Source organism: Argopecten irradians, chromosome 6 (genome assembly GCF_041381155.1).
Source record: "Argopecten irradians isolate NY chromosome 6, Ai_NY, whole genome shotgun sequence".
Classification (NCBI taxonomy): Eukaryota; Metazoa; Mollusca; class Bivalvia; order Pectinida; family Pectinidae; genus Argopecten; species Argopecten irradians.
In genome coordinates, this window is record NC_091139.1 from 42,640,309 (window position 1) to 42,665,096 (window position 24,788).

At 38.3% G+C, this 24,788-nt stretch overlaps 1 pseudogene; it reads right to left on the bottom strand.

Moving 5' to 3' along the window:
• LOC138326531 (choline transporter-like protein 1) overlaps positions 1-22,443 on the bottom strand; it is a 28,765-nt pseudogene extending 6,322 nt beyond the window's left edge.
• Between the last annotated feature and the right edge of the window lie 2,345 nt (positions 22,444-24,788).

Here is a 24,788-nt window from a genome sequence, read left to right on the forward strand (position 1 = left end):
TACCTCATAATAATAAGTTAATATACCCTATTTCTATGACAATATACCTATTTCTATAAATGATAATATAACCTATTTTCTATGACCATAATACCTATTTCTATAACCAATATACCTATTTCTATCCATGACTATGAGTATATACCTAATTTCTGTATGACAATATACCTATTTCTATACCTACCATATACCTTTTTCTTATGAAGAATATACCTATTTCTATACATATACTCTTGTAAATATACCTATTTCTATGAGACAATATACCTATTTCTATTTGACATATATACCTAGTATGACATATATATTTTCTATAATTCTATATACCTATTTCTATACCAATAATACCTCTTCTATGACAGTTTTATACCTATTTCTATGATAATATACCTATTTCTATGACAATATACCTATTTCTATGACAATATACCTATTCTCTATAACAATTATACCTATTTCTATGACGACAATATACCCTATTTCTATGAGTTAAAATACCTATTTCTATGACAATATACCTATTTTCTATATACAATATACCTATTTCTATGACAATATACCTATTTCTAATATAAATATACATATTTCTATGACCATATACCTATTTCTATAACAATATCACCTATTTCTATGACAAATACCAACTTTTAACAATTACCTATTTCTATGATAAAATATATTTCTATGACCATATACCTATTTCTATGACAATATACCTATTTCTATGATAAATATACCTATTTCTATGACAATATACTTTTATGTCTATGACAATAATACCTATTTCTATGACCATATACCTATATTTCTATGACAATATACCAATTTCTATAAACCAATTTATACCTATTTCTATGACAATATACCTATTTCTATGACCATATACCTATTTCTAGTAAACAAATATACCTATTTCTATGAACAATATACTTATTTCTATGATAATATACCTATTTCTATGATAAGTAGTACCTATTTCTATGACAATATAACTATTTTCTATGACCATATATACAAAAAACCTATTTCTATAATAATATACCTTATTTCTATTACAATATACCTATTTCTCTTAGACAATATACCTATTTCTAATGACCATATACCTATTTCTATGACAATATACCTATTTCTTATGGTCTGAACCATATACCTATTTCTATGACAATATTACCTATTTCTATGAACAATATACCTATTTCTTATGACAATATATACTTGAGTACCTATTCTAAGATGATCAATATACCTATTTCTATGACAATATACCTATTTTCTATAATAATATACCTATTTCTATGACAATATACCTATTTCTATGATAATATACCTATTTCTATGACAATATACCTATTTCTATGACAATATACCTATTTTCTATGACAATATACCTATTTCTATGACAATATACCTATTTCTATAAACAAATAAACCTATTTTCTATGGACATAATATAATATGTACCTATTTCTATATAATAATATACCTATTTCTATGACAATATTACTATACCTCTATGATATGATATACCTATTTCTATGACAATAATGATAATAACCTATTTCTATGATAATATACCTATTTCTAGATAAACAATATAATTTTCTATGACCATAAACATATTTCATATGAATATACCTATTTCTATGTAACAATATACCTATTTCTATACTCACAATATACCTATTTCTATGACCATATACCTATTTCTATTGACCAATATACCTATTTTATGGAGATGATTTACCTATTTCTATGACAATATACCTTTCTATGAAACAATGATAACTGTATTTTCTATGATAATATACGTTATATTTCTTGAACAATTTACCTATTTTCTATGACCATATACCTATTTTGCTATGGACAATATACCTATTTCTATCTATAGGCATAGTCTATTGAGGAAGGCTAGGCACTTTTCAAAATAAAAAACACCATATTTTACACTGAATTTCGTCATCAAAAATTCTGCAACTTTTTCCCAACTTTGCCATTAAGCTGAATAAAATAATTTAAAATGAAAATGAACCTATTAACAATAAGTTTTATATTTCTAATGGTTCATATAATTCTAACCTATTTCGCTATGATAATTTACGTACCTATTCGATATAACAATTTTACGTTTTCTCTTGATAATATACCTATTTCCCCTATGGGCCCCACCCCTCCTGCCCCCGGGGGGTCCAGGGCAAAAAATTACTATACGCCAAGTTCTGTTTCCCCTTCCCCTAAGGATTTTTTATGGACAAAACCTATTGGTCACAATCCAAGCAAAACCTATTTCTAGGACAAATAGCGATTTTATAGGATTTACCTACCTATTTCCCCTATGGGCCCCACCCGTCCTGCCAACCGGGGGGCCATGAGCCAAAATTTATACAAGTTCTGTTCCCCTTCCTCCAAGGATGTTTGTGCCCAAAATTATACATTCATTCAGAACTCTATGACAAGTAGCGATTTAAAGGATTAAAACCTCTATTTCCCCTATTGGGCCAATATACCTATTCTGATCCCCCGGGGGGTCAGAGGCCAAAATTTATACAAGTTCTGTTCCCCTTCCCCCAAGGATGTTTGTGGCCAAATTTGGTTACAATCCATGAACTCTAGGACCTAGTAGCGATTTATAGGATTTACTACCTATTTCTGATGATAATATACCTATTTACTATATAGGACATTTTCTGTTGAGGATGGCTAGGCACTTCTCAAAACACCAGTGACAACACTGAAGTTCTTCATCTTAAATTCTGCTACTTCTTCCAACTTTGCCTTTAAGCCTGAAATAATAAAATTATTTTAAAATGAAATGAAACTTTAACAATATATAACGTTTATATTTCAAATTGCGTTCATATAATTTTTAAAGATAAAATAACAAGAGGCCCTGAGGGACCTGTATCGCTCACCTGGTTTGTAATGCCAAGTTATTTAATGAAATACAGGTTCAATGTTTTTCTTATCTGAAGGAATTTTTTAAATATTAACCTCTAAATCCCCTATAGGGACCCCACCTCCTTCCTGCCCCCGGAATGGACAGTGGCCAAATTTTATTCAAGTTCTTTGGGCTGTCAACTTCACCTAAAGGATGTTTTATGGACAAACTTGCGTCACACAATCCACATGCTAAAACTCGTGAGGACGAAGTCAGCACCTACCCAATCCATCTATCGATTTTATTGATTTACACTCTATTCCACATAATAGGACCCCCCACCCGTCATGCCAACGGGGGGGCCAGCAGACCAAAAATTTATACAAGTTTCCTGTTTCCCACTTTATTTTCCCCTCCAAGGATTGTTTTGTTTTGAGTGTGGCCAAAATTTGGTTAACATTTCCATTCTGAACTCACCAATTACAAGTAGTGCGTTTTAAGTTTAAAGGATAATCCTCTCTATTTCCCTATCTTGGGTGCCCCGCCCCTCTACCTGCCCCCGGGCGGGTGGTCTCATGAGCCAAAATTAAAATTTATACAAGTTCTGTTCCACTTTTCCCCCGAAGGATTTTTGTGGCCGCAAAAATTTGGTTTTACAATCCCTGCAGAACTCGCTAGGACAAGTTAGCTTTGATATTTTTATAGGATTATAATTAACTTCAATTTCCCATATTTGGCCATCGCCCCCTCTCGGCCCCAGGGGGGGTGCGTGACCACACATCTCACGTTACACGTGCCAATATTGTACAATTTTTTTCTTGTTCCCTTTTTCCCAAGGAGGTTTTGTTGGCCAAATTTGGTTACTATTCCCTGCTGAAAATCTGGATTGACTAGTATAACATGCGATATGTTAAAGGAATTTACCTCACTATTTCCCCTATTGGGCCCGCACCCCTCCTGTCCCCCGGGAACCAGAGCCACAAATTTATAACAAACTTCCAGTTTTATTTTTTTTCACTCCCAAGGATATTTCCTGGCCAAATTTGGGTTAAATCTCCATGACGAAACTCTATAGATTAGTAGCGGATTTAACAGCTATTTACCTCTATTTTCCCCTAATTTGGGCCCCACCACTCCAGCCCCCAAGGGGCCTGAAGCCAAATTTTATACAAGGATTTCACTGTTCTCCTTCCCCCAGGTATCTGTTTTGTGGTTAGTTCTTAAATTTGTGTTACAATCCATGCAGAACTCTAGGACAAATAGCGATTTATAGGATTTACTCTTATATTTCCCCTATTGGGCCTCGCCCTCATTGCCGGGGGGTGTGGGGGGGGGGGGGGGGGCGGGGGGGGGGGCGGGGGGGGGGGGGGGGGGGGGGGGGGGGGGGGGGGGGGGACGGGGGGGAGGGGGGGGGGGGGGGGGGAGTCAGAGCCATAAATTTATACAAGTTTTGTTCCCCTTCCCCCATAGGATGTTTGTTGGCCAAATGTGGTTACAATTCATGGAGAACTCTATGACTAGTAGCGATTTAAAGGATTTACCTCTATTTTCCCCTATTGGGCCCCGCCCCTCCTGCCCCCGGGGGACCAGAGCCAAAATTTGTACAAGTTCTGTTCCCCCTTCCCCCAAGGATGTTTGTGGCCAAATTTTGGGTACATTCCATTCAGAACTCTATGACAAGTAGCGATTTAAAGGATTAACCTCTATTTCCCCTATTTGGGCCACGCCCCTCCTGCCCCCGGAGGGTCAGAGCCGAAAAATTTATACAAGTTCTGTCATTATCCCCCTTCCCCATAAGGATGTTTGTGGCCAAATTTGGTTACAATCCATGCATGATAACTCTAGGACAAGTAGCGATTTATAGGATTTAGCTCTATTTCCCCTATTGGGGCCCCGCCCCTTGCCGCTATTTCTGCCCCCGGGGGTCAGAGCCAAAATTTTATACAAGTTCTGTTTCCCCCTCCCCCCCAAGGATGTTTGTGGCCAAATTTGGTTACCAATCCCACGAAGAACTCTATGACTAGTAGCGGATTTAAAGGAAATGTTGAACGGGACCGGAAACCAACCGGGTCGGACGACGGACGCCGCGCCATGGCATTAAAGCTCACAAGCCCTTTGGGCCCAGGTGAGCTAAAATTGAATATGTATTATCATCAGTATTTTTTTTTTGATACTACATGCATGGTAAAAGGGAAAGTTACAATTGGATAAAGAAAATGTTACACTTTGAATATTTTTGCACAGAATTTGTTTATTGAAATCTGTAAATCAACTTTATCTGTTATTTTGATAATATAAATAATGAGGCAAGCAAGTCCTACTTTTTATTTTCTCTGAATATATCCCAAGAATGATTCGAAGCAGTCTGACCAAGGCGATGATAAATGAGCCAAATGCTATGGATCCTAGATGATACCTATGGATATGAAGGAAGACCAGTATTTATACATCATTATACAATCTCCTACAGGAGAGAAAAATTGTTACATGTATTCAGTATGTTGAAATATCGTTTATTGTATGAGGAAATGCTAAAAAAACTTATGGGACAAACTGTTGCATGGGATATATCATTATTATATTGGAATGGGTTAAGCCCCCGGATAACATACCTTATGAGACGTTTAGTTGATGTACATATCGGCATACCCAGCTGTTTTTTGTTTCTGGGAAAACAAAACGCAATACAGTTAGATACAATTAAGTAACAAATAAACAGTACATGATGTATGTGATGGGTTGATCATTTTTTAAAAGGAAACTTGGATTGGAAGAATGTGTGGATGATTTTGTCATTGTGTATTATTGAAATTGACTGATTGCCAGATGTCAATCAAATACATGCAATTGACAACGGCATTTTCCAGTGAGAGAGGAATGCAAAATGTTCATTGTTATGATCTATATGCCAGAAAGATGAGGTAGTTTTTCTCTTAGGTATAACCCAAATAATAAAAGTTCTAATAAAAAGATATTAAAAAAAAAAGATTGTTCCAATCCATTCAAAGGCAATATGTAAGTCAAAGAGTCAACATTATCGGTGAAATACACAAGTATTATGGGAAATCAATACACACCGAGTAAAGAACCATATGGAAACTGCCCCAGCAATCACCATATCTTGACAGGCTATAACAAACGCCGATGTCCAGAGTAGTCCAAACAAGTGGTACCATCGCACATACTACAATTCAGATAAAAAAAAACCCAATTAAGTATCAACTACAGCATTACATTTGATTTGTAGTTTTATACAGATACATGTAAACAAGGACCAAAAGAGATGCCATCATTCAACTTCTACCCTGTCATTGTCATTGTCATGGCCTCATTTTTTTAAAAGAATGCACAATATGAATGAAGGTCAAGGTCATTCATGAATTCACTATAGTATGCTACTGCATCAGCGATTTTTACCTTTTGATTGTTGTTAGGAGACTAATGAAATATTAGGGTAATTGACCCTTGCCTCAGGCTTTTATTGATTAGGAAAATGTTCAGTTTTTTAACCAATTTGACCCTTGGGGCTATGTGATCTTAATATGCAGTTATAATGTCACTTTCTATTCATGGCAACACCTGCAGCAAATTGTTGCATGGATCAACTTTAACACTGCAGAAACATTAAACTTTATACATAACTTACATTCCAATGTTCCTCAAACTTGAAGGTGACAGTACTATTGGTGTCGTCGACCACTGGTACACCTAGTCATTAATGTTAAGTAGGTTAAATTAGTTGAAATTATTTAGTGGAATTGATTATGGGTGTGTGAGGATTATGTATGGGGGGCTAGCTCGTTTAAGTTTAAATACCAAATACCACCATGAAGTTTGGTAGCAGATATAATATAGGAATTCTGTAATATTGCCATGATTACGGTGAGGCAGGGGTTTGTCAGATTTGTATCTTTATTCTTTTGCTAATGTATATTTTTATAGTTTTTTTATTCATAATCTCGCACTCAGTGGACTTTGCAATGGATCCTCAGTCTTGTTGAGAGTCTATTTCATGAATTCTCTAAAATATGTATTTCTTGACTTGATAAAAACAATATTTTATCAGTCACATCGGGGGTGGCTACATGCATGGAAGTCAATTTAATTACATTTGGAGAATGTTAACTCATCAACCTGATGTTTCTATGTAGGCATCCACTCGCAGCCTAAGAAGGTAACCAACACCAGTAATGTCAGCAATGTCCTGTAAATTTCAACAGAATTAACAGACGGATCTCCTGTCTTATGTATCATTATTATTGGTCCACATTTATTGATATTGTAGCAAAGATTAATAAGCAGGACAAATCAAGGACATGATTTTAAACAGACTTTCAATAGCTGAGGGCAAGATCAAGCGGAAAATATATATATATTCAGAAAGTTTCATGGAGCTGTGTTAAAACGGTTTTGGAGTTATAGTCCGGAAACAAAAGGAAACAGTAATTTGGTATTTTTGACTTAGTTTCCATGGTAACGGAAAAATTCCTAACATGGAAGATCCGCAATAACAAAAGGCACAAGTAGGGCATTTGTCTGATGTATACTGAGAGTTTTAAGGGGCTGTGTAATAGTTTTGGAGTTATATAATCGGAAACAAAAGAAAACAGTAATTTGGTATTTTTGACTAAGTTTCAATGGTACAGAAAAATATCCCAAAATGGAAGGTCTGCAAAAGGCACAACTAAGGCACTTGTCTGATGTATGTAAGTTTCAAGGAGCTGCGTTGAAGGGTTTTTGAGTTATATCCTGGAAAAGGATTCTCGGACGGACAGAGTCCAAAACCATATCCCTGCAAACGTGTTTCGCGGAGGATAATGAAAAAATAATGAAATTTGATATAAAATATTTAATTCAATAGCTGAATCAAAACAGATAAGCATATCCATTATATACTTTACCCACAACGGCTGGAGAAGAAGTAACGGCATGGCTTTAATAGCTTTCCCAGCTTCTTCAAATAACTGCACAACCTTTTAGATAGCAAGGATATAGATAGTTTAAAATCTGATGCCTTTGTTGTAAAAAATATAACATTCACACATATATAATCAAAGCACTGGTACTTTTTGAATGTATGCTAAGTTACAGTGTAATTGATTCTTTTACAAATTAAACACAACATATTAAACCAACTTTAAATATGATACGTTACTTTTTAACTGTAAAATAATTTTGTATCTATGACTTGGACAATGGCGGGTACTTATGTGTTACCAGTATACCAAAGTACAGAGCTGTACAGATAACTTACCAACGTTATCCTCTTCCTCATAATGAACAACAGCAACAAAATAATCACCTAAGTGAAAGATGTGGATATGTCAGTAATCATAAACAGACTTCAGTCAAAAATCGACATGTACATAATCTTATTATATTGCAAGAGAGGAGAAAATATATCAGCCAAACCAAAGCTTAACCCTGCAAGCCATATAGACCACGCAAGGAATCATGAGAAAATGATTTTTATAGCCAAGTGGTCTTTATACACATGGCAAATTGAAATTGATTAGGGATCATGATAAATTGATCTTAAGCAGGTGGTCTTCTATAATATACAGAGGTGGTCGCTATGGCAGGTTTGACTGTACATATATACATATTAAATTTATAGAATTATTCTGTAATAAATGGAAAGATATTGTAATGCTTGGATTAATCTGAATTTAACACAACCTATGTAACGTACAGCTCAGGGCTTGGGTATACCGTATTGGAGCAGTCACATTTATACAACACTACTAGGCATCACAGCCATGATGAGAACTGTTCAATCATGTTGTACAGGAGGCCAACTTACACCCCACTCAACAGGTTTTGTAACAAAAGGGGCATTAGTTCAGAAAATTTTCAACATCAAAATCAGCCAAAAACCAAAACTTGTAGATTTTGCCGGCATCTATCTTTGATGACCTTAATATAACGGTCACCAGTGTGCACACAATAGTTGTGTATGTGTATTGTTGAAGTAGTTGGTCGATCGTTGTGTCTACAGACAGATATGTCAACAGACAGACAACCTGAATTCAGCATACTGCAATGGCCATATACATGAACCATCACACAACCTACCGTGACCACAGATCTACGAACTATCACACAACCTACCATGACCACAGTTCCACGAACCATCAAACAACCTACCATGACCACAGATCTACGAACCATCACACAACCTACCGTGACCACAGATCCACAAACCATCAAACAACCTACTGTGACCACAGATCAATGAACCATCAAACAAACCTACCGTGACTACAGATCCACGAACCATCACACAACCTACCGTGACCACAGATCCATGAACCATCAAACAATCTACTGTGACCACAGATCCATGAACCATCAAACAACCTACCATGACAACAGATCCACGAATCATCACACAACCTATCGTGACCACAGATCCACGAACCATCACACAACCTACAGTGACCACAGATCCACGAACCATCAAACAACCTACCGTGACCACAGATCCATGAACCATCACACAACCTACCATGACCACAGATCCACTAACCATCAAACAACCTACTGTGACCACAGATCCATGAACCATCACACAACCTACCTTGACCACAGATCCACGAACCATCAAACAACCTACCGTGACCACAGATCCACGAACCATCACACAACCTACAGTGACCACAGATCCACAAACCATCAAACAACCTACTGTGACCACAGATCCATGAACCATCAAACAACCTACCGTGACTACAGATCCACGAACCATCACACAACCTACCGTGACCACAGATCCACGAACCATCAAACAACCTACCGTGACCACAAATCTACGAACCATCAAACAACCTACCATGACTACAGATCCACGAACCATCACACAACCTACAGTGACCACAGATCCACAAACCATCAAACAACCTACTGTGACCACAGATCCATGAACCATCAAACAACCTACCGTGACTACAGATCCACGAACCATCACACAACCTACCTTGACCACAGATCCAAGAACCATCAAACAACCTACCGTGACCACAAATCCACGAACTATCACACAACTTACCGTGACTACAGATCTTCGAACTATCACACGACTTACCGTGACCACAGAGGATATACCCGAGTATATGAGCCATGTCTGTACTTTCTGTTCAGCTGCTTCTGTCTGCTCGTCCGACGTAAGGGCATCATAATCCTGGTACAACCCATAGTAGGCATACCTATAATCAAATCTTTCTGCATGTCATTTCACATTCTTCATGTGAAGAATTTTTTCTTTTGAGCAATCAAAAAAATGTATAGAATTACTACATAAAATATGATTTCCAGAACATTTCGTCTATTTTGAGGCTTAAATAGAGCTAGAGCTTATTTAAGCCTACACCAAAATTCAAGCACTTTTATAAGTACCTCATCTTTCGTTCAAAGCATAGTTTTGAAATATCAAAGTTGCAATATTTGATTCAGGAAACATACATTTCATTTTAATGAAACTTACCAAGAGTAGGCTGTAATACCGAGAGTGAAGGCACACACAGCTATGATCATCACCCAGATAATTATAGCTGCCAGGAGCCACATCATCAGGACAATCAGTAGGGAGGTGGCTGTGGGGTTATAGATATAGATTAGGGGTCACATCATCAGGACAATCAGTAGTGAGGTGGCCGCGGGGTTATAGATATAGATTAGGGGTCACATCATCAGGACAATCAGTAGGGAGGTGGCTGTGGGGTTATAGATATAGATTAGGGGTCACATCATCAGGACAATCAGTAGTGAGGTGGCCGCGGGGTTATAGATATAGATTAGGGGTCACATCATCAGGACAATCAGTAGGGAGGTGGCTGTGGGGTTATAGATATAGATTAGGAGTCATATCATCAGGACAATCAGTAGGGAGGTAGCTGTTGGGTTATAAAAATAGATTAGGGGTCACATCATCAGGAAAATCAGTAGGGAGGTGGCTGTGGGGTTATAGATATAGATTAGGGGTCACATCATCAGGACAATCAGTAGGGAGGTGGCTGTGGGGTTATAGATATAGATTAGGGGTCACATCATCAGGACAATCAGTAGGGAGGTGGCTGTGGGGTTATAAAAATAGATTAGGGGCCATATTATCAGGAAATTAGTAGGGAGGTGGCTGTGGGTTTATAGATATAGATTCGGAGTCATATCATCAGGACAATCAGTAGGGAGGTATAGCTGTGGGGTTATAAAAATAGATTAGGGGCCATATTATCAGGAAATCAGTAGGGAGTGGTGGCTGTGGGGTTATAGATATAGATTCGGAGTCATATCATCAGGACAATCAGTAGGAAGATAGCTGTGGGGTTATAAAAATAGATTAGGGGTCACATCATCAGGAAAATCAGTAGGGAGGTGGCTGTGGGGTTATAGATATAGATTCGGAGTCATATCATCAGGACAATTAGTAGGAAGATAGCTGTGGGGTTATAAAAATAGATTAGGGGTCACATCATCAGGAAAATCAGTAGGGAGGTGGCTGTGGGGTTATAGATATAGATTAGGGGTCACATCATCAGGACAATCAGTAGGGAGGTGGCTGTGGGGTTATAGATATAGATTAGGGGTCACATCATCAGGACAATCAGTAGGGAGGTGGCTGTGGGGTTATAGATATAGATTAGGGGTCACATCATCAGGACAATCAGTAGGGAGGTGGCTGTGGGGTTATAGATATAGATTAGGGGTCACATCATCAGGACAATCAGTAGGGAGGTGGCTGTGGGGTTATAAAAATAGATTAGGGGTCACATCATCAGGAAATCAGTAGGGAGGTGGCCGCAGGGTTATAGATATAGATTAGGGGTCACATCATCAGGACAATCAGTAGTGAGGTGGCTGTTGGGTTATAGAAATAGATTAGGGGTCACATCATCAGGACAATCAGTAGTGAGGTGGCTGTGGGGTTATAGATATAGATTAGGGGTCACATCATCAGGACAATCAGTAGGGAGGTGGCTGTGGGGTTATAGATATAGATTAGGGGTCACATCATCAGGACAATCAGTAGGGAGGTGGCTGTGGGGTTATAGATATAGATTAGGGGTCACATCATCAGGACAATCAGTAGGGAGGTGGCTGTTGGGTTATAGATATAGATTAGGGGTCACATCATCAGGACAATCAGTAGTGAGGTGGCTGTGGGGTTATAGATATAGATTAGGGGTCACATCATCAGGACAATCAGTAGGGAGGTGGCTGTTGGGTTATAGATATAGATTAGGGGTCACATCATCAGGACAATCAGTAGTGAGATGGCTGTGGGGTTATAGATATAGATTAGGAGCCACATCATCAGGACAATCAGTAAGGGAGGTGGCTGTGGGGTTATAGATATAGATTAGGGGTCACATCATCAGGACAATCAGTAGTGAGGTGGCTGTGGGGTTATAGATATAGATTAGGGGTCACATCATCAGGACAATCAGTAGGGAGGTGGCTGTGGGGTTATAGATATAGATTAGGGGTCACATCATCAGGACAATCAGTAGTGAGGTGGCTGTTGGGTTATAGATATAGATTAGGGGTCACATCATCAGGACAATTAGTAGGGAGGTGGCTGTGGGGTTATAGATATAGATTAGGAGTCACATCATCAGGACAATCAGTAGGGAGGTAGCTGTTGGGTTATAAAAATAGATTAGGGGCCATATTATCAGGAAATCAGTAGGGAGGTGGCTGTGGGTTATAGATATAGATTCGGAGTCATATCATCAGGACAATCAGTAGGGAGGTGGCTGTGGGGTTATAGAAATAGATTAGGGGTCACATCATCAGGACAATCAGTAGTGAGATGGCTGTGGGGTTATAGATATAGATTAGGGGTCACATCATCAGGACAATCAGTAGTGAGGTGGCCGCGGGGTTATAGATATAGATTAGGGGTCACATCATCAGGACAATCAGTAGTGAGGTGGCCGCGAGGTTATAGATATAGATTAGGGGTCACATCATCAGGACAATCAGTAGTGAGGTGGCTGTGGGGTTATAGATATAGATTAGGGGTCACATCATCAGGACAATCAGTAGTGAGGTGGCTGTGGGGTTATAGATATAGATTAGGGGTTACATCATAAGGACAAACTGTAGTGAGGTGGCTATGGGGTTATAGATATAGATTAGGGGCCACATCATCAGGACAATCAGTAGGGAGGTGGCTGTTGGGTTATAGATATAGATTAGGTGTCATATCATCAGAAGTGAGGTGGCTGTGGGGTTATAGATATAGATTAGGGGTCACATCATCAGGACAATCAGTAGGGAGGTGGCTGTGGGGTTATAGATATAGATTAGGGGATCACAATCAGTAGGGAGGTGGCTGTGGGGTTATAGATATAGATTAGGAGTCACATCATCAGGAAATCAGTAGGGAGGTGGCTGTTGGGTTATATATATATAGATTAGGAGTCACATCATCAGGAAATCAGTAGGGAGGTGGCTGTTGGGTTATATATATATAGATTAGGGGTCACATCATCAGGAAATCAGTAGGGAGGTGGCTGTGGGGTAATAGATATAGATTAGGGGTCACAGCATCAGGACAATCAGTAGGGAGGTGGCTGTGGGGTTATAGATATAGATTAGGGGTCACATCATCAGGACAATCAGTTGGGAGGTGGCTGTGGGGTTATAGATATAGATTAGGGGTCACATCATAAGGACAATCAGTAGGGAGGTGGCTTGTGGGGTTATAGATAAAGATTTGGGGTCACATCATCAGACAATCAGTAGGGAGGTGGCTGTGGGGTTATAGATATAGATTAGGGGTCACATCTTCAGGACAATCAGTAGGGATATGGGCTGTGGGGTTAAAGATATAGATTAGGGGTCACATCATCAGGACAATCAGTAGTTAGGTGGCCGTTAGGTTATAGATATAGATAAGGGGTCACATCATCAGGACAATCAGTAGGAAGGTGGCTGTTGGGCACATCATAGGACAACATAGGATGGGTATAGATATAATTAGGGGTCACATCATCAGGACAATCAGTAGGGAGGTTGCTGTGGGGTTATAGATATAGATTAGGGGCCACATCATCAGGACAACCAGTAGGGAGGTGGCTGTGGGGTTATCATAGATATAAATTAGGGGTCAGATCATCAGGACAATCAGTAGTGAGGTGGCTGTGGGGTTATGGATATAAATTAGGAGTCACATCATCAGGACAATTAGTTGGGAGGTGGCTGTGGTGTTATAGATATAGATTAGGGGCCACATCATCAGGACAATCAGTAGTGCATATGAGTACATATGAAATTTGAGACATATCCCTTCAGTACTTCCTGAGAAATAGCGGTAACAAAAATTGCTAATGGATAGGAGGACAGAAGGATGGATGGACAGAAGGAAGGAGGGACGGACTGACGGATAACTGACCATGGATGAAAGGTGATTTGACTAGCTCACCATCTCATGATGGCGGGCTAAAAAATAAAAATCATTCCTTAACTTAACAGAATCAATTTCAATAGATGAAGAATTTCAAAATATTGTAACATAAGTATAAAAGTTTCATACCGAAGGCTATCCCACACAAGTAGAGTATTTCTTTCCATGCTGTATTCAGATCGGATAGAATTTTCTGAAGAAAAAAAGAAAACCAATTTTTTATTTCTACATAATCATATGATTCAGATAATGGGCACTTTAAATAATCCATATTTCTAAGTAATATATGAGCATGATTTTAACATAAATTCTTCAAATATTAAAGATTTGAAAAGCATGCAAGTCTAAGAACCCTAAGAATGATTTTTAACTTTGCCTCAAAAATATAATGCTTTATATGTTTTATTTAAGCTAAATTTGACAACTTTCAGAATATTTCCTTAAATCTACCATGATCACATACAGATACATCTGCTAAGCTTACTAATGACCTATAAATATCTATAGTAATGTTACCTGAGGAACACCATCTCCCAGACTGGCACTGCCCAGGATATTCGTGAAGGACTTAGTCATTGCAGCTGCTGTGTCAGCGATTGTCTTTGGTATACAGCGATGGAAAAGGCTCACACTGGAATATACATATATGGTATTATTATTTTATTATTATATATTGACTTTTAAATTTTTTTTGTAAAATTTCAAAAGTTTCTTTTTATTGGTTTAAAATATATTTATATACTTTTACTCATCATTAACTCTGACTGCTTATGCAATATTGGTGGCATCATACATATAATTACAACAACAATATTAGAGGTATAGCACGAGACACTTTTTATCATAATGTCATGTCTTCAGAAGAATATAAGCGCCTGATATTATTGGATTAACCTTTAGTCTGAGTCTGGTCTACTAATGATGCTTATACCAGTATGATTGACATTAAATACACAAAACTTCTAAGCGTTTCCTTTAATGGCTGATTGCGGACATTTGTCTTTCAAAGCTAAGGTTTCAGTACTTAGAGCTTCTGAAACAGTTTTCTTAACAAATTAACAATTAAAATCTGAAATTATTACTTACTGGGGCATTATGGGTAATGATGGACATTTGTCACGTATATCTTCATATGGAACGACATCGTGACGACACAGGTTGTTTCCAGTTGTGGTAGAATAGTTATTGAACGTGGACTCAAATTCAAGAAGTTGTCCAGGACAACTTTTCACACAAGTCTTTAAGTAGGTTTTCTTTAGTAATGAAGGGCCACGTGGAATAAAGCTGGCAAAGTATGTCTGGTCAAAGTAGTATGTTTTCCTGTCAACAAGAAAATAACGGTACTAACGCAGGCTATGAATAGGATTTAACACTATAACTGGCAACATGTCATTTGATGCAAAATAGATATGCAGAAAAGAGCTATGTTGAATATTTTCACCTTTTCAATAAAGTGCTGTTGTCTTTCAAAGTTTTCAAAACAAACTTTGATGATTCCAAATCAATTTAGAAAAAAAATGGTTTCCTTAATCTGTACACTGAAAAGGATGCATAACTCAATGTTTAGCTTCATAACCAATTTATAATTTCATAACATCAAGATTTGATGCATGTGTAGAAGTTTGAATCCCTGTGTGGCCGCTAACTTTTTCTCCTCTCCTGTTACACATGTACTGCAGGTTTGGTACCAATTAGTATTTTGTTATCCCTTAATAAGGCCATAGTTGTGTTTTTTTCTGTTTTGCGTCCGCGTGCGGGTAGGTTTTGTGCTGTTGTGAGGCAAAAACAAACACAAGTTATTATTTTTTAGATTTTGTAAAAAGACGTCCAAAAATAAATTTTAGTCAATTGTGGCAAGCATCACCTCAACGCTTGACTCACATCGAATACACTGATCTCGCAATTGCTCAAGCGCCGAAAGGACCACGAGAAGGCATCTAGCAATCGAGATATGATGCAGGATGTTTTCGATCTTTTTCTCTGAAATATGACAGGGTGAGGACGGCTGAAAAGTTGTCATATTCGGTCGTATACATTTTGGTCATTTAGAATGATGAAACGATAACATATCCATATGCATTCCAAGTATGAGAACCAAACTTATTCGCAGATTCTTGTTTGGTCAGTGCCCGAGCTTGAGATACAATTTGTTGACAAGATTTTAAAGAACAATAGCTGTTTTGGATAAAAGTCTGACTCCCTCTTGAGGTAAACTTAGGAATAAATTGTTAGAGGGGTTTGGTATGTTTGGTGCGTTCTTTGAGTTAAAACTTCAAGATCATAAAAAAATAAAAGTTTCAAAAGTTAATGCCTTTGGCATCATGATTTCGACGAGTTAAACTGTAATACTAGAATATCCCAATCCAAGTAAGTGTGCCGGAGGCTAAGTTCAGTTCAGGTTATATTATTAAAAATCTGCTGATGTACTTTTGATATTAAATATATTAAATCATTTTTATAGATATACTATTAAAATCCATAGCAATTCTTTTGACTGAACAAAGAGACATCGCTGATTGGACACACGTACATGTATTTATGCACACCTTTTCTTAGTCAAATATGTAACAGACTTTTTTTTCTTTGGTTTAATTAAACTTCCAATATTAACAAGAGGCCCAGAGGGCCTGTATCGCTCACCTGGTTTGTAATGCCTAGGAATGTTCTGAATACAAGTTCATTGTTTCTTTTCTGAAGGAATTTGAATATTTACCTCTAATTCCCCTATTGGGCCCCACTCTTTCTGCTCAAGGGTGTCAAAGCCAAAATTTATACAAATTCTGTTAACCCCAAGGATATTTCTGGGCCAAATTTGGTTAAAATCCAAGCAGAACTATATGGCTATTAGCGATTTATCGGATTTACCTCTATTTCCCCTATTGGGCCCCGCCCCTCCTGCCCCCAGGGGGTCAGAGCCAAAATTTATACAATTTTCTGTTCTCCTTAGCCCAAGGATGCATTTCTAGCCAAATTTGGTTACAATCAATGCAGAACTCTAGGACAAGTAGCGATTTATAGGATTTACCTCTATTTCCCCTATTGGGCCCCATCCCTCTTGCCCCCAGGGGATCAGAGCCAAAATTTATACAAGTTCTGTTCCCCTTCCCCCAAGGATGTTTCTGGTCAAATTTGGTTACAATCCATGCAGAACTCTAGGATAAGTAGCGATTTATAAGATTACCTCTATTTCCCCTATTGGGCCCCGCCCGTCCTGCCCCCGGGGGAGTCAGAGCCAAAATTTTTATACAAGTTCTGTTCCCCTTCCCCCAAGGATGTTTGTGGCCAAATTTGGTTACAATCCATGCAGAACTCTAGGACAAGTAGCGATTTATAGGATTTACCTCTATTTCCCCTATTGGGCCCCGCCCCTCCTGCCCCCAGGGGGTCAGAGCAAAAATTTATACAAGTTCTGTTCCCCTTCCCCCAAGGATGTTTGTGGCCAAATTTGGTTACAATCCATGCAGAACTCTAGGACAAGTAGCGTTTTATAGGATTTACCTCTATTTCCCCTATTGGGCCCCGCCCCTCCTGCCCCCAGGGGGTCAGAGCAAAAATTTATACAAGTTCTGTTCCCCTTCCCCCAAGGATGTTTGTGGCCAAATTTGGTTAAAATCCCTGCAGAACTCTAGGTCAAGTAGCGATTCATAGGATTTACCTCTATTTCCCCTATTGGGCCCCGCCCCTCCTGCCCCCGGGGGTCAGAACCAAAATTTATACAAGTTCTGTTCCCCTTCCCCTAAGGATGTTTGTGGCCATATTTGGTTACAATCCATGCAGAACTGTAGGACAAGTAGCGATTCATAGGATTTACCTCTATTTCCCCTATTGGGCCCCGCCCCTCTTGCCCCCAGGGGGTCAGAGCCTAAATTTACACAAGTTCTGTTCCCCTTCCGCCAAGGATGTTTGTGGCCAAATATGGTTACAATCCATGCAGAACTCAAGGACAAGTAGCGATTTATAGGATTTACCTCTATTTCCCCTATTGGGCCCCGCCCCTCCTGCCCCCAGGGGGTCAGAGCCAAAATTTATACAAGTTCTGTTCCCCTTCCCCCAAGGATGTTTGTGGCCAAATGTGGTTACAATTCATGCAGAACTCTAGGACAAGTAGCGTTTTATAGGATTTACCTTTATTTTCCCTATTTGGGCCCCGCCCCTCCTGCCCCCGGGGAGTCAGAGCCAAAATTTATACAAGTTCTGTTCCCCTTTCCCCAAGGATGTTTGTGGCCAAATTTGGTTACAATCTATGCAGAACTCTATGACTAGTAGCGATTTAAAGGAAATGTTGACGGACAGACGGACGACGACGGACGCCGACGGACGACGGACGACGGACGCCGCGCCATGACATAAGCTCACCGGCCCTGCGGGCCAGGTGAGCTAAAAATCATATTGTAGTTGTATTCTATCAGACTGTATGTCGATTATGTAGTTGTCGTAGAACAGTTATGACAACTTGGGTTAATGAAAGTATGAATCGCCATGGTCAGTGCTGACTTGCAGAGAATGACAAAGCAGAATTATGATGGATGTACTGTTGTCAGGGTGTTGCATATGTATGTATAAAATACAGAAAACAAGTTCCAAAACAATGCATATATAGGCTATTATTAAATGTTCTTTTTTTATAAAGGCTATATTATATGGAGCAACAGCATTTAATAGATTAATTTACAACAGACACCGTGAAAAACACTATTTTCTCATGCTTCAATCTGACAATTCTTTTAATAATTTTTAATATTAAAATATGTATGTTTGTTGCATTCAATTTTGTGCTCCATACCAATGAATCATTAACAAGGAGATTATTTATGAAATATTGTCTATTCTACCACTTGCAAGAACAAAACTGGTTAAAGTGGAAGCATCCCAAACAAAGCGTGGGCTCAGTGTTTTTTTATTCGTGTTTGTTTTTTTTCCTTGCTGGCTGGTAGGTTTTTGAGAATCCAAAGGACGCAAAACAGAAAAAAAAACAACTATGGCCTAATCTTGTCACCTCAAAAACAGCACACAGATGTAACAGCTGAGTAATATCTACCCAGGTATTTGAGTGGAGTAAGTTACATATCAAAGGTGAAGTTTCGATATCAAAATACCTTGAATGTAACACTTGGATCTTTCTGATCAAGTATGTAAATGTTCAACTGATTAACTTACTTCATGCCAGTCATATCCTTTCCGGAGTAAATAGCACTGGTGATTGGGTCATTGTTACGATTACATGTGTTACCCCAGCTATCCACCCCATAGATAAGTCGATAGGGGTCTCCTCGTACTATTCCAAGACCTGCAATACCCACCTACAACACAGATAAGTTACAAATCATTAAATTGTGCTATGTTATTATAATAACTTTTATTAGATTAAAGTTGAGATGAAATAAAAATAGTAGATTATTAATTACCATGTTATTTTTCTTTATTTTGACTAACACCCCCCCCCACCCCCCCCATCCCCATCCCCACCCTCAACCCCCCTCCCCCGGTATTATACTGTTTAGTTCAAATTGCAGTAAAAGTGCATACATGTCAACAGATCTATTAACAAGGGCCTGCATCGCTCACCTGCTTTGGGCAATAGGGCAATTTTACATTTTCTGTTCCTGGGGATCAGAGCCAAGACTTATACAAACTCTGTTCCCCTTCCCCAAGAATGTTTCTGGCCAAATTTGGTTATAATCCATGCAGAACTCTATGACTATTAGCGATTTAAAGGATTTAGTTCTAAAGATTTAGTTCTATTTCCCCTATAGGCGCTGCCCCTACTGCCCCCCCCCCCGGTGTCAGAGCCAAGATTTATACAAACTCTGTTCCCATTCTCCAGAGGATGTTTCTGGCCAAACTTAGTTGCAATCCATGTAGAACTCTAAAACTAGTAGCAATTTAAAGGATTAATCTATATTTCCCCTATTGGGCCTTGCCCCTCCTGCCCCTGGGGTGTCACAGCCAAAATTACACAAATTCTATTCCCCTTCACCAAAGAAAGGATATTTCTGGCCAAATTTGGCTACAATCCATGTAGAACTCTATGACTAGTAGCCATTTATATGATTTACCTCTATTTCCCCTATTGGGCTCGGCCGCCCCCTCTGCCCCTGGGTTGTCAAAGCCAAAATATATACAAACTATGTTCCCCTTCCCATAAGGATGTTTCTGGCCAAATTTGGTTACAATCCATGTAGAACTCTATAACTAAGTAGCGTTTTAAAGGAAATGTTGGCGAATGACAGGCCAACAGACGCCGCGCCGAGACATAAGCTCATCTGCCCTTTGATCTAGGTGAGCTAAATATAAGATACATTGTACATTTACATCTTTGTACGTAATTTTTTATTTTCCATCTACCTGTACATCTATTGACTTAAAGAGTGCTTCATCTTGACAAATGGTATTTCTCCACTATCAAAAGCAGACAATTTAGTATTTTTCTTCAGTTACAAAAGTAACTTAATTCACACCATTACCACCACTGAAAAGTTTAAGCTTCTAATTTTACTTCAAGTTAAAAATATGAAAAATTTATTGCATCCCAAAAAAAATTCCGTGGCACTATATCCTATATGGAATAAGTCCTAATTGCGCATGCACCAAAGGCAAAACAAATTATCTTATGTTATTTTTTGTGTTAATTAGACATATATACACGATTAAACACCAATTATTGTTCAAAAGATGAATATCATTTATACTTTGTCGGGCAATGTCGGCGGTGGAGCATCTTTATGTATTATATATTTATGTGTATATCGGTATGTTGGTTGCTGAGTCTGATACTAAAGTAATAGAAATTTCAGTTTTATACCATTCCACACAAAAATGCGATGAAAATCAGCAGGAAAACAATGTCTCGACATTGTCTGTCCTTAAGGGGTCCGTCATCCAAAGATTGTTGACTACCCTGTAAATGAGAACAATCAGATTACACAAAAACCAATAAATCATTGCTGCTTATGTGTTTGTTCTATCAAAATTTTGATAGAGAAAAAAACTTTTGTTTGAGCGATGTACCATATTTAATAAATCTAAAGCAAAACTTGTTTTTGATAGGCCTAGTAAATAGACTTAAAATAGATTTGTCTGAACCGAACCAAATAAACCGAAAACCAATCCAAAAAAAAAATTGAAACCGAACTGTGCTGAAAAAACATGGACCGTTACAGCACTATTGGCCAACTAGTTCCAATCATATGACTATATCAATATTGAATGTATAGTTATTAACTTCAGGCGGCCATATTGGATTTGAACAAAAAATGTGGTTTGCCATGGAGCAGGAGGGATTCTGGTGGACTATTTTGTGGAGTTTTGTGTACCTGTACTGAACTCAAAACCTTTTTTAACATTTCTGTCCAACCTAAGTTGCTTATTGCCTGGCCTCACAGGCCTGCAGATATTTCCTTTGAAGAGTATATGGATAGGAGAGTGAGCTCAACTTCAAAGTTATTAAACACAGTTAATCACAGTGTATGTTTAGCTGAATTGGACTGGGTCGATCATCTGTGACCAGGTAGTTCAGTCGGTAGAGCACTCGGCTAGTGCTCATAGGGTCCTGGGTTTGAATCCCGGTCTGGCTGAGTGCTACATTTTCAACTCTCCTGTGACATATGTTATTCACTTTTGTCAATATTATTGAAAGTAAGGAATGGTATAGGTTTAGACTAGTCTTTTGGAGATTTTTCTTCAAACCAACGTATCAAAGTTAGGCCTAGGCTACTTAATTTGGATAATTTTCAAAAACCTTTCTGATCTGTCGTCCATGCATAACGACAAGGCCGATCCAGTGACGTCATGTGCCACTTGTGGACTTAAAAGTTATTTGGCGGTATAGCATAAATGGTTCACTTTAATTTCAATTTTAAGTACGGTATTCTCATTTGGCTTAAGTCTGGAACTGTCCTTCTTTAACTCATGAACTCTCCTTTGACCTTTCTGAGTTTCTCGTTACGGACCGCTAAGACCACACGGGACGTCATTGCTTAAAAAAATATGTGCTTTATCATGCAATCATAGATCAAACTGGTCGAAATTACCTTGAAAGGTCTAACCTTATTATCAGAAGTATTGCAGCAACAGGCCATTGTTTTGACCTCAGGTCTATCTCGTTACGAAACCTTTGGCCTATCTTCTGCATTTAGCAATATGGCGGTCCATGACGTCACGTCACGTGCAATTTGGCAAACTTCCTTACACCGCATAAATTTCAAGGTCTTCATTTCAGCTAAGAATACGTAAATAACAGCGAGTGAAATTAATTATCTAATTAGTGTAACATAATTCGAACTGATTCTTATAATACTCTTTCTTTATTCCCCCATGTAATGTAATTACTTAATTGATAATTATTGATCATTGACGTGACGGAGTCAGTACATGAGACAATTAATTCATTATTATTTTGAGTTACACATCAATGTGCCGATAGTGTGAATCCGGTATGTTCAGATCGAGCAGGGTTGCATAATATAATGGTATGACGATATCATTTCTAAATGCAGGTAACTTTAAATCGAAATATTAACGTGTTAAGAACGCTTAAAATTAATCAAAATACATTGTAAAACTCATCTCAGCCGTTCTAAATCGTAATATTTTTCCTCCGTTGAAGACCCACCGGACCCCTCAGGCAACAAAATACGGCGCCTTCGCCACTCGCAAATTCATCAAAATACATGCTAAAACTCATCTCAGCCGTTCTAAATCGTAATATTTTTTCACGGGGGAGACCCCTGGACCCCCTAAACAACTAAATCTCGCGCCTTTGGCACTCGCAAATTCATCAAAATACATCCTTAAGGATGTATTCTTCTGAGGTTTCAGTCCCGTTGAAGTCTCGTTTCGACAAAGATCAAAGAATTTATGAGATTTTCAAATATATTTTATCAATATCTGTAGTAAGTTGCCAGATGCAAATTTTGTCAAAAAATTACATTTCTATTTTCAGTAGATTTTTTATACAGGGATTTTAAGAAATGGCCCATTTGGCGGCCATTTTGAAATTGTGTCTTTTTCCTCTTTGAGTAGAGCCATAGTTTAACCATTTTTTACTGAAATTGTTTTTACTTAAATCATCACTGCACCAGCATTTTTAGCTGTATCGAGCTAATTTTTGCTGTTAATCTTTACTAGGTTCGTGGTTATTAAAATATTGAGCATTATTGCGTGAAGTGCTACGCTTTTGTCACTTTATTTTTGCATTTAATGGTAATTTGGACACTTTTATTTTTTACTCTTAAATGCTGAAAAATAACACATATTCAAATGGGGCAAAAAAGTAAGCACACTGACCCCCCATTTTTCTGCCTAATTTAGAAAGAACAACCCATTCCCTATTGAAATGCAAAATATTAACAAAAGTTTAATACCACAACTGTTTCTATAAAGGGTTTAATTTGGCATAAATGGCTGAAGATGGTGTATTTTGCAGCTCAAAATTAAGGGGTAGGGCTAGCATATGTTGTTATTCTGAGAAAAAATATGAGTCTTAAAAATGGGGGGGGGGGGGGTGGGGGGCAGGGGGGGCAGGGGGGGCAAACATGTCTTTTTGCCCCCCCCCCCCCCCCCATTTTTGCCGACTGAAATTTTCTAAAAATGCTTATTTGAAAGAAAAAAGGGTCCTCCTACACATTTTTCGTACTTCATTCTAGAAAATTTTCCGCTGCGCGGCGCATTTCCTAAAACGTTCAAGCACATAATGTCAAAGCTTAAATAGTGAAAATTCAATACACACAAACTAGACTAAAAATGTCCATCAAGGGATTCTATGTGCTATTTAAAAAAAATGTCTCTTAAAAGATCAATTTGTTTATATGTCTTAGCGAGACAATTAATTCATTTTTTTTATGTTACACAACAATGTGCCGATGGTGTGAAGCCGGTATATTCAGATTGAGTAGGGTTGCATAATGTTATGACGACACAATTATCATTTCTAAATGCAGGTAGCTTTAAATCGAAAAATTACCATGTTAAGAACGCTTTATAATCATTAAACTTTATCGTAAAACTCATCTCAGCCATTCTAAATCGTAATTTTTTTCTCCGGGGGAGACCCCCGGACCCCCCTAACACCAAATTCTCACGCCTTTGGGAGCTCGCAAATTCATCAAAATGCATCGTAAAAATCATCTAAGCCATTCTAAATCGTAATTTTTTCCCGGGGGAGACCCCGGACCCCCCAAACACCAAAATCTCGCGCTGTCGGGCGATCGCAAAATCATCAAAATACATAAAACTAATCCCGGGGGTCACCGTCAGACCCTAAGAAAACACCAAAATCTCGCGCCTTCGACGCTCACACGCTAATTCGGCCAATTTGCGTATTCGTTAAATTCCTTTTAGCGACCCCACTGTCTATAATTGTGTACAAGGATTAAATTTAGTGATATATGAAAAATGAACATAAAGCATCTATTTATATGGTTGGGAGTTGAATTAATCTCCTCCTGTAGGTGTGGCGGGGGGGGGGGGGGGTTTACAAAATATTGAGGACCTTTGCCCCCC